Below are 10,043 nucleotides of genomic sequence, written 5' to 3'. Positions count from 1 at the left end.
CCCAAAACGAAACTACTGACAGCTGACTGTTAACTGGAAGTCTTACTGATAACGTGAACAGGCTAGCAACACATATTTTGTATGTTGCATGTGTTATGTACTGTATTCTTGCAATAAATAAGCTATAGGAAAAAAATGTTATTAACAAAATCTTAAGAAAGAGAAAATACGGTTTCAGTACTATCCTGTATTCAACAAAATAAATGTGCATAAGTTTTCTTCATCAAAAAAATCTGCATGTATGTGGCCCCATACAGTTCAAAACCATGTTGTTCAAGAACTGTAGTTCTTCCATTGCTCTCTTTTAAATTTTTTTAATGTTTATTTATTTTTGAGAGAGAGAGACACACACAGAGTGTGAGCAGAGGAGGGGCAGAGAGAGAAGGAGACAGAAAATCAGAAGTAGGCTCCAGGCTCCAGGCTCTGCACTGTCAGCACAGAGCCCGACGCGGGCTCAAACTCATGAACCGTGAGATCATGACCTGAGCCAAAGTCAGCACTTAATTGACTGAACTACCCAGGCACCCCCATTACTCTCTTCACTTAACCACTTGAATGCTGTCTAATCTTTCCCTGAGTGATAGCTTCTCTCCCCAACTGGACTGGAAGTTCTGAGCAGGCCAACGCTATCGCTTCTGGTTTTTCTATCCCAGGGACAGCCAGACAGAGCAGCCTGAGGAGGGAATTAAACTGTTGCCAGGTCTTGTTAACCCTTTACTGCCTGTGTTCTGTGAGTCTGTATTGAGTGTTGTTAAATGCCGCATGCTTTCCTTCTGTCTGGAAATCTGAGACTCTCAGTTCTGCTTGTTTTGGAACCTGGAACTCATGTAAACTGTACTGTGACCAACGTTCTTCCAAATAGGAAGACTAGAGGATGGGAGAAAACAAGTTCTTTCCCATCAATGCCTTTCAAGGATTTATAGACCTCTGTACATTTCACCTTTGTCAATGTTACTCCTCAATACGTCTAGCTTACATTTCCATCTCCTGTTATAATCAGGTTTTCTTGTGCAGCGAGAGGAGCCAGAACATTCCACAGCTGTGATTACACGAAGGCCAGCAAGATGCTACTGAGTTTGCCCCTATTCATTTTGTCTCCAGAAATATCAGAGGCTTCTGCTAACTGTGCTTGTTTAAAACATACGAGGGAGACCCAATCTATGAAATGGTGAGAAAGATTTTTGTTTTATTGCCAGACTTGAAACCAGACCTGAGAGGTACTTAAAATTTCAGTCACGGGGGCAAATGGGGTTTCTTTACGCTTGAAGAGGGGCTCTTACATCTCTAAGTTGGAACAGGTTCAACAACAGAGGTCAGTGAGCCGCGTGTTGGCTGTCTCTCCTCATCATGAAACAGAGCGTGTGCTTCAGCAGCTTAAAAAACAAAGCAAAACAAACAAGCATTAATCCACAGATCTGGCCTTCACACTTGGGCACCAAGCCACCGTGAGTGTCTGGGTCTCTTAGCGCTCTCGTCCTCCACAGACACACCAGCCCCACCATGGCGGGGGCACAAGCCTCTCACCAGCACAGAGGTGCCATCTAAGATTGTCAGAGTCGCCTGTAAGGATGCCGAGAGCCCCTCTGAATTCTGCCCGGTCCCTAACCCGGTGGGAACCCCAGCCCAAAAGAATCAAGGCAGCCTCTCTGCTGTGTTTTGAGAGGACTTGGGGTGTGTCAGCCGCCTGTGGTAAGCTTCAAATGCTTACAGAGGGGGGGCTTTGGGTTAGACCACGACGTCCTATTAAAAAGCAATACACACACACACACACACACACACACCCCTGAGACCAGGGGAGATTAACATACCTACCTCACATCCCAGGCCTGGCCCTCCCAAGGCCTCCCCTAGAGCCTGTCACAGAGGGCCTGAGTCACTCAGAATCTCTCCATAAGGCATGTGACTGAGTCACCTCAAGCTACTATAACAAAATGCCATTGACTGGATGGCTTAAACGACAGACATTCATTTCTCACAGCTCTGGAGGCTAAACGTCTAAAAGCAAGGTGTTGACAGGTTCAGTCCCTGGTGAGGGCCTCTGCCTGCCTGTAACCTTCTCACTGTGTCCTCATACGGTAGCAAGAGAGAGAGATGGGGGACAGAGACGGAGAGAGAAATAGAGAGAGACAGTGCACTGGTATCTCTTTCTCCCCTTATAAGGGCACTAATCCCCTGATGAGGGCTCCACGCTCATGACCTCATCTTAAACTAATTACTTCCCAAAGGCCCCGTGTCCTAATACCATCACCTTTAGGGGTAGGGTTTCAATATATGAATTTGGGAGGGACACAAACATACGGTCCGTAGCAGCATGAGAACTAAGAAACCTGACAAGAACGTGTCAGTTACAGCTGAAGAGATCATGGGGCAGAATCAGGACTGGAAAAGCCAACGCAAAAACATACTGCAGTTGTGGTAGGGGAGCAAAATTGGTAAAAAGAAATGGGAAGTCACTTGTGCTGGGAGGCTGGAGAAAGCAACAGTCAGATTTGAGCCGAGATGTGTTAATGGCAGCACAGAAACGGGTTTCCACACCTCTGGCTGCGGAGGTCCCCAGAGCTTATCAGTGTTAGGAAACCTCCTTCCAGCACCAGCACCAACCCTATTAAGCTCTTGCTCCAGGATGTTAGTGACCTAGTTTTTTTTTTAACTTTTTTTAACATTTATTCATTTTTTTGAGAGACGGAGACGTGCAAGCAGGGGAGGGGCAGAGAGACTGGGAGACACAGAATCTGAAGCAGGCTCCGGGCTGTCAGCACAGAGCCCGATGAGAGGCTCAAACTCACAAACTGTGAGATCATGACCTGAGCCCAAGTTGGACACTTAACTGACAGCCACCCAGGTGCACACACCATTGACCTATTTTTAATGTATATTCCTACCATAAGCTGCCCCTTTACCCGAGTTCCTCTAAGTCAAGGGGAACAGGAATTCAGCTCTTCTGGGCTGAATTGTGTTCCCCCAAAAAGATATGTTAAGTCCTAAACCTGGAAACCTATGAAAGTGACCTCATTTGGAAATAGGTCTTTGCAGATGTAATTAAGACGTAAGTTTGGATAAGGTCATACTGGAGCAGAGTGGGCCTTTAATTCAATGTGCCCGGTGTCGTTACCAGAAGAAGAGAAGGGACGCAGACACTGGGGTCTCACAGAATTGCTGGCAAACCCCAGAGGCTACGGGAAAGCAATGGGACAGACTCTCCTCTCCCCTGGATCTTCAGAGAGTGCATGGCCCTGCAGACACCTTGATGTCAGACTTCTGGCCCCAAAGAATACATTTCCATTGTTTTAAGCCACCGAATTTTGGTACTTTGTTACAGCGACCCTGGGAAACAAACCGGTATTCTTAGAGAGGGAGCTCAGAAAAGCCCCAGAATCCCGGGTTCGGTCCGAAAACAGCAGGTGTGAACAGGCAGATGTAGGGGTCTTGTAAAGACGCTATCTCTCTGCCTACCTGAAGTGAAGGATACAGAGCAGACTCCTTTTGACACTGCCACTGCTCATCCCGCCAGCCCTCAGAAAATGCCAGAATGTCCAATGGATGAATGCTGGCTACAAGCAAAGAAGGAGGAGGAGAGCAAGGAGGAAGAGGGGAAGGGGTGGAGGGAGGGGGGAGGGAAAGGAGGAGGAGGGAGACAAGGGAAGAGGAGGAATGGGGACATCAGGGGAAGAGGACCTTTGCCATGTAAGGCAGCACGGTCACAGGTGCCTGGGATTCGAACTTGGATCTCTTTGGGGGACCATTGTTCAGCCTGCCCCTGGGACTTTCAGTAAGTGTCTATTTACACAGATACACAAACCAGTCTTTACTACAACTTGAAAGGAATTGCCTTTAAATTGAAGAGATCAAAATATAGAACTTACTTTCCACTTTTATGCTTCTTGTTTCTCCCTTCCACCACCTGCATAATGCCCTCCATGAGGAAACAATCTGATAGCCTCAGTGATAAAACAACCTCAGTCACTGACTTGCACAAACATTTCCTGAGCCAGCGTCATGGCTGAGCAAGCCTACTTTGCTTCATTTTTCGCACAGGAGCCTGCCGAGCGCTGTAATCAGCACTCAGCATTGCCTTAAATTGGCAGTTTGCGCTCTAATGTTGGGTCCCGAAACAATGGGGTCGATTCAGAGGAGAAAAAAACTCGGTCAGATTGGTTGTTTGACTTTCACGTAGGCAAAACAACCATTTGATTGATGGACTCTTTCATTTTTCATAGTTATTTTAGCACTTTATAACCACAAGCTAAGTGTGCCATTTATATAACCGAATAGCAGTCTATTTACAGGGTTATCAAATGTCTGAATTCATCTATGAAACCAACATGAACCACTCCCAGAACTTACATTTGCCTACGGCGCACCCCGCCCTCACCAACCCTGCCCTCCACCTCTTGTTATTCCCATTTAGCTCAGGCCAGAGCTCTCCGTCTAATCGGGTCATGAATTTTTTAAATTTTTTTAACTCAACAAATATTTCCTGCCTGCTCATGATGTGCCAGGCACTGAGCTGGATCCAAAGGCAAAAAAAAAAAAAAATGGAGCAGGGCGCATAATGAGGCAGATTGAACGTTGTTTAGCAGGGGACTCTAACAACGGTGTCTTACCAGTCTGGGAGAACTTGATAGTTTGGAAAGGATTCCGAGAGGTTTTGCAGAAGTCAGGGGAGAGTCATTTGAGTGGCCCATTCCTCATGTTCTTAGGCCAGTGTCAGGTGGGTGAGCACCATTCCTCTGGAGGAAAGCAGTATTAAGAGCTTACTGTGATTAGATCAAGCTGTACCTCACAGTCCGCAAATGGGTAAGTTTACAGAAGTGTCCCAGCTGCCTGATCTGCAAGGGAGGAAGTGAGCCATGCAACCCCTGGAAGTCCGCACCCATGAATTAGCTTTTGCCGTAGCATTTTCAAGCCTGGAAAAGGTACCGCTCTAAAATAAGGGAAGGGAACTGGAGCCACGCAGCCTGAGGAGAAAGACCAAAGAACCAACCAGAACTAGGATTCTACGTGAAAAGATATGAAGAGATATCAAGAGACAAAAATTCATACAGGACTTTCAGTACGCCGTCTTAACAAGGCCCCAGTGGTTTGGGCCCAACTCAGAATCAGAGGAATCCACTCAACGAGGTGATATTCAAAAGAGACAGCCAACTTACTATGTTAGCACCATACACATAAACAAATATATATGACAATTTGATTTTCCATTATCCTTTCTCCTTTTGCTTTTTTAAAAAAATATTGGTTGACCTTTGAAACAATTTTAAAAATTTGGTAGAAAAAGTGTGTATTAGGAAAAGGGCTTCAATATTCAGCTCCTGTCTAACATTCTCATCGTATTTAACAAAGCAGGACATATAAAAGGATGGTCCTACGATTCCAAGAAGCCCATGGCTTGTTTTGATTCTCCTTCAAGCAAACAAAATGTAAGATAAAACTTTCTAGGGAGAGTTTGATTGATTATGCCATGATATCATTAAACTCGCGTATGTAGAACACTGTGCTAAGATTGAAGAGGTCTAGTCTAGCTGTTATGTTTGGGGCCCTCATCTTTATTTCTTTCTTCACCTTTCTAAAATAAAGGGTTTTTTTGTTTTTTGTTTTTTAATGTTCACTTATTTTTGAGAGGGAGAGAGACAGAACATGAACAGGGAAGGGGCAGAGAAAAAGAAGGAGTCACAGAATCTGAAGCAGGCTCCAGGCTCCGAGCTGTCAGCACAGAGCGCGACATGGGGTTTGAACTCATGAATCAGGAGATCGTGACCTGAGCCAAAGTCAGACAGTCTACCAACTGAGCCACCCGGGCGCCCCTAAAATAAAGGGTTTTAACGAGATGATGTGCTTTGTAAGTTCACAGACTTCGGGGCTCCCTTCACTGCCACAAAAACAAAACTTTCGAGGTTCTGTTTTATTGGGAAGTTATTCAAGAGGTTGGAAGGCTCTTAACTAAGGTTTTTTTGGTACAAAAGGGGCCCTAGGGACCCAAAGGGACACCACCTGGAAGGCCTGGGGAGTTTGGACTGACTCCACTCCGGCACCACGTGGATGGGAAAGGAGCATGCAGGGGACAAGGATGGCTGAGGCTACAAACCTGTCCAGACACAGCACTGCTTACACCAAATTGGACTCTGGGATCATGTGGTTGAGCATGTGAGTATAAACTTAAAAAAAAAATCTACCAATGGTGCCATAAACACCTGGAAGATCTAGATGCAAAAGGCACCCTGAAAGCATCGGACAAAGACACATTGACTGTGCAAGTCCATTTTCTACCATGAAACCACTGTAGGGCTGAAAATGAATCGTAGCAACTATAATCGGAAGCCCCCTAGCAAACTAATCAGACTTTCCAGTTCTTTTTCTACTGGCATTTGGGCACAAGACTGACCCTTTGGACTGAACAAGCCTCCAAGATGCTTAAGTAATCGTGGGAGCAGGGATAGATGAGATCAAGAGCAAGAAATATGAACTTCCTGCTAAAGAGAGAAATGGCGGCCCTAGTGCATCACTGGAGAGATGAAACAAAAGACACGTGACTATGTTTGTACCTAAAGATGGTGACATGAATAATTCACATCCGGTTGTGAATATCCAAGGCTGAACAACATACTCGGAGAATTATCAGGATGATTTCTGTCACTACCAGAATGTCCTAGGGCCAGAAAAGAGAGTGTCTTGTATAAGAAAAGGAAATAAGAGTGGAAAAGGTGAGGGGTGCCTGGGTGGCTCAGTCCTCATGGTCTTCAATTTACTAAAGGACGACAACACCAAATTGCTTTTGTAAAAAAGGTATAGTAACCCAACTGGCTAAAGGTCAGTTAAATCTCTTTAAAACGGGGACCAAAATTTCACACTAAAAATAAAAATTGTTTGATAAGAACTTAATCTTGAATAATAAAACAAAACTTATAAAAGATAAATTTACGTTATACTTAACACAATTTACGCTAAATTCCAATTATGCTTCAATGTTTTTTTAAAAAAAGATCAATTGCACTGGGTGTTGTATGGAAACCAATTTGACAATAAATTTCATATATTAAAAATAAATAAATAAAAATAAAAAATTAAAAAAGATCAATTGTAGGGGTGCCTGGGTGGCTCAGTTGTTTAAGTGTCCAACTTTGGCTCAAGTCATGATCTCACGGTTAGTGAGTTTGAGGCCCGCGTCAGGCTCTGTGCTGACAGCTCAGAGCCTAGAGCCTGCTTTGGATTCTGTGTCTCTTTCTCTCCTTCTGCTCCTCCCCTGCTCTCTTTTTCTCTCTAAAAAATAAATAAACACGCTTAAAAAAAGTAAGTTAAAAAACTTTAAAGATCAGCTGCATGAGGATTGTCTTGAAAAGGATATTATTATCTTTCAAGCCAATTGCATGATAGCTTAATAAGACATAGTTCACTTGATATTCATGTTTGGCTTTTTCAGTGTGGTCATAAAGAAAGTAATTAGAAAAAAAAAAAAATCTAGGACAGTGTTAACTTCCCCGATGCTTCCCTTAATCCTTTGGCAATCAGATCATTTTCTGCCCAGGGATATATCCTGACCCCACCCATACTAGATTTCTCTTCTTTGGTTGTTCATCAGGTTAACTCTGCCAGACTTTCATTGTTCAAAGCTTTGAGTGTGATTCCAACAATTCTCCAATTTATTTTCATCCATTTTACAAATTCCTGAATCCTTTGTATTTGTATTTTATTGTCATATATTAACAAGATCTGACCACCAGCAAGAGACAGGCCGCAAAATGCCTTGACATGATGAGGTGAGAAACACTCTAGTGTCAAGGTCAGATGACTGGTTGTCAGATCATTAGTGAGTATTTTCAGGCGAGTTTTTGCTCGCCTTTGACTTTGGCTTCCCTATGAATCCTGCAACCCTGTAACTGTAGAGACTCCTGTAATGAATATAAGTAAAGGACTCTCTATAATTTGAAACTCATACTGTCTCAGAAACTTAAGTTCCTTATCCAACTCAAAAGCCAATTTAGCCCTTACCATATGCTGACTGGAGTATGATAATTTGTTTGCAACTATACTCTTACTTGTGAATGATTTTTATGAAAAATGCATCCTGGGCATGTGAGTATACCAGGAATCCACCTTCCCTTCTATCTAGAAGACAACAGCTACAGTGGCAACCTCCTGGGCACTAAAAAATCATTAACTCTACTACAGAATGAAGGAGGGCACCAATTATAACATCCCTTCTAGCTCTAAAGATTCATGACAAGGTGACTCTTTACTCTCTGGGTGGGTCGTTCTAAGGGTGCTGCAGAGGGGAGCCAGGAGCAGTTGGTAGGAACAATGACAGGTCCTTCTCCTGGCCAGAAGTGACTTACAAACTCGGTGTTACCTGGATATTTATCTCTGTTTAGTTTCACTGCTGATTTCTTTGGATACACTATGGTTTATTTTTAAATACTGAGTACATGGGCAATTATTCATGGTTGGGACATGGTTTACCTTGATTCTTTGGTGGAGATTATTCATGTGCATAAATCATTCAAAGCAAGCAAATCAGGAGTGCAGAAAGAGAAAAGAGTAAAAGGGAACAGAAATACCAACTTCCTTTTCTAATGTGTGTAGTTTTATTTCCAATGATGACTAAAGTCTACCTCGTTTTTTGTTTTGTGAGTTTCAGATTTATTATTCTAACAACGAGGCAAAATGTTTTTCCATGTTAATGCTGAAATTATTGCTAGTCCTAACAAGGTACAGAATGTGTCATATTTGAGGGTACTAGTTGTCACTGAACTACAATCTAAATGTTTTTATGTTTTAAACCACAAAAAGGTCAATGACCTCATTTCCGTTACATGAAATTGAGACCCTATTTATGGAAATCAAATTCATAGCATAAGAAAAGACTGGATCACAAAATGAATTTAAAATATCAGTGATGTTTACATATGTTTTAAAAGCAATAATACAAAAGGTGCATTGAGGGGCTCCCGAACAATCACCCAGCCATAAACAACTAAAAAAACTGGAGAAAATACTAGAACTAGCTATGTTTAGACATTGTGCAACAAGCAGTGTTTGATTTTTCTTCCTGACAAAAGGAAAACAAAGGAAAAGGACCCTACCATTGGCAAAGCTTTCTGCTTGGATGAACTTTGTGGAGAAGTAATACAAAAAGAGCCTGGCTATTTTTCTAAGTGAAGGGGACACAGATATGAATTTGGGGAGTCCAAGGTAACTCCATGGGGCAGAATATATGAAAAAAGGGAGCTGTGCAGAGAAAGAACTGTAGAAATCTGCATGGAGTCCCCTGAAGCCTTTAACCCACTATAACAAGCTTAAAAGAAAGTCTCGATAAAACTGATGCCAAGTAATAAGTACTTGCCAGGAGGGAAAAAAAGAAACCAACATTCATTAAAGGAATATAGCAAAATGAACACTCAGAAAAATAAAATTTACAATGCCCGACACCCAATGAAAATTCACAAAGCATGTAAAGAAACAAGAAAATTTAACCTACAACCAGAAGAAAAATCAATCAAATGACAAAGATATGGAATTAGTAGACAAGGATTTTAAATGATTGAAAATGAAAAGATTGAGATTTTTAAATCTTATAAACATTCCTAAAGACATAAAAGAAAGCATGAATGCAATGATGAAAGGGCTAGGAGGTTGGAAAAGAGCCAAATGGACCAAATAATGTCTGGTGGGAAAAATATAACATGATGGGATTAGCAGCAGATTAGACTCTGCGGATCAGGAATGGACTGCAAAGAGGAATGAGAGAATTTTGCAGGGCCATGGAAATGTTCTAGAGCTTATCTTGATTGTGGCAGTGATTACATGACTGTATACATTTATCAGGTCATCAGACTGCACATTTAAAATGAGTCAATTATATCGTGGGCAAATTATACCTCAATAAAGCTATCTGTAAAATGCCAAATGTAATGGTGTATATCTGTGTAACCAGATAGAAAAGAACGCATGCTCTACGTGTCCGTATACATGAAACTTTTATAACTTAACTACGGAAACAGAAAGCAGATCAGGGGTTGCCTGGGGGTGAAGGGGGGGAGGGTGGGGGG

The 10,043-nt window shown here is 42.6% G+C and overlaps 1 long non-coding RNA gene across 1 annotated transcript; it reads right to left on the bottom strand.

The window, feature by feature from the left end:
* Positions 1-1,161: 1,161 nt before the first annotated feature.
* LOC128315800 (uncharacterized) lies at positions 1,162-4,149 on the bottom strand. Its single transcript, XR_008298874.1, has 2 exons — positions 3,454-4,149; positions 1,162-1,373 (listed from the first exon to the last, which is right to left on the bottom strand). It is a non-coding gene; the product is annotated as an uncharacterized LOC128315800 (long non-coding RNA).
* Between the last annotated feature and the right edge of the window lie 5,894 nt (positions 4,150-10,043).

This window comes from Acinonyx jubatus, chromosome B2, assembly GCF_027475565.1.
Source record: "Acinonyx jubatus isolate Ajub_Pintada_27869175 chromosome B2, VMU_Ajub_asm_v1.0, whole genome shotgun sequence".
Taxonomy (NCBI): Eukaryota; Metazoa; Chordata; class Mammalia; order Carnivora; family Felidae; genus Acinonyx; species Acinonyx jubatus.
This window is presented reverse-complemented; position numbering and strand designations above follow the sequence as displayed.